This window comes from Bos mutus, chromosome 20 (genome assembly GCF_027580195.1).
Source record: "Bos mutus isolate GX-2022 chromosome 20, NWIPB_WYAK_1.1, whole genome shotgun sequence".
NCBI classification, from domain to species: domain Eukaryota; kingdom Metazoa; phylum Chordata; class Mammalia; order Artiodactyla; family Bovidae; genus Bos; species Bos mutus.
The window spans coordinates 71,482,872-71,484,707 of record NC_091636.1 but is presented as its reverse complement, the minus strand read 5'-3'; positions in this window follow the sequence as shown (position 1 = coordinate 71,484,707).

Sequence of the window (1,836 nt, the reverse complement as noted above, 5' to 3'; positions counted from 1 at the left end):
CTGTCTGTCCTGCACTTGTTTGCTCTTTTTAGTTGAACTGTGGGCATTATTTTAAAATTCAGGATAGCTGTGCTTTGTCAGTTAAAGTTTCTCTCTCAGTCTATGGCTTGTCTTTTCATTTAAGGACTAAAATAGACACAAGAGTTTAAAATCTTGGCACAGCAAACTATCTTTTTCCTGGTGGTTTATGTGTTTGTATCTTAAAATAACTCTTTCTGGCAGTGCCTCTGACATAAAGCCCATTTGTCTGGTATTAACATCACCACCAGAGAAGGCAATGGCACCCCACTCCAGTACTCTTGCCTGGAAAATCCCATGGATGCAGGAGCCTGGTAGGCTGCAGTCCATGGGGTCGCACAGAGTCGGACACGACTGAGTGACTTCACTTTCATTTTTCACTTTCATGCATTGGAGAAGGAAATGGCAACCCACTCCAGTGTTCTTGCCTGGAGAATCCCAGGGACGGGGGAGCCTGGTGGGCTGCTGTCTATGGGGTCACACAGAGTTGGACACGACTGAAGCGACTTAGCAGCAGCAGCAGCAGCAGCAACATCACCACAGCCGCTTTCTCGGGCCCAGATGGGTGTGCAAACCTCCTCCAAACTTAACCATCCTGTTTTTTCATGTTTCACATATTTTTCTTACAATAACTAGTTGTTTTAAACTTGGGTTCTGATGATTGATAGATTTGAACATGTTTCCACTCCTCCTTTTGTGTTTTAGTTACCGATGATCCTTTGGCTTTTCCTTTCCTAGTATCACTATGGCATTGCTTGCACTTTCTTCTCATATTTAACAAACTGTAAGCTACAGCTTAACAAGATCTCTGCTCTCTCAGAACGCTTCAGAGATGTACCTGGCTCCCTTCTTTAGTCTGCCGGGTTAGAGCCTCTCAAGAACTGCTCCTGGTGTCTTCTGCTGAGTGGTGACTTTCAGAGAGAGCTTTTCCGCTGAGGAAGGCACCAAACCCAGGGAGGCACAGGCCCCCAGCTCTGTCTTCTTGGGATCCTCTCCTGACCCAGGGACCCCAGCACCTGGGAGACATTGCTTATCGGGGTTCTGCTGTTTGTTTCCCCTGGTCCACTCGTGCACTGAGGATGTTTCAAAATGTCTGTACAGTTAGAATTTCAAACATAATTATAATTTCTGTTTACATTCTTCATTCCTCTAGTGTTCAGTCACTCAGTCGGTCCGACTCTTTGCGACCCCATGGACTGTAGCCCGCCAGGCTCCTCTGCCCATGGGGATTCTCCAGGCAAGAATACTGGAGTGGGTTGCCATTTCTTTCTCCAGGGGATATTCCTGACCCAGCATGGCGCTATATTTTCACAAATTATTAGGGACAGATGAAATAACAGAGGGATCAGCCCTCAGAGCCAGTCAGGCCCTTAAGTCCTGGCCCTTGGAGAGTGATCTGCTATCAGCTGACTGTAGGTTCTGGTTGGCATGGCCACAGGTAGGGGGCTCACACACCTCCTCTTTCCTGCCCCTGCCTCTGTGGCCCAGGCGTTTGCACACAGATACTGACCTGGGTCTGTGTACTCAAGCGTGTGTGGTGTCTATGGTGTACGTGTGGGTATGGAAGTCTGTGTGTGTGTGTGGTGTGTGCATGTGGTGCGGTGTCGGCATTTGTGTGTGGAGTGTGTGGCATGTCGATATGTGATATGTGTCTGGGGTGTCTGTTGTGTGTTTATGTGTCTGTCTATGTGTGTGCAGTGTCTGTGTGTGTGTTTACGTGTGTGCGCGCCGCAGCCCCGCTCTAGGTGCCGTGGCCCCATCTGCAGCCGGCCTTCACAGTCACTGAGCCCGCGCGCCCCGCGCCCCACGTCCGAGCCG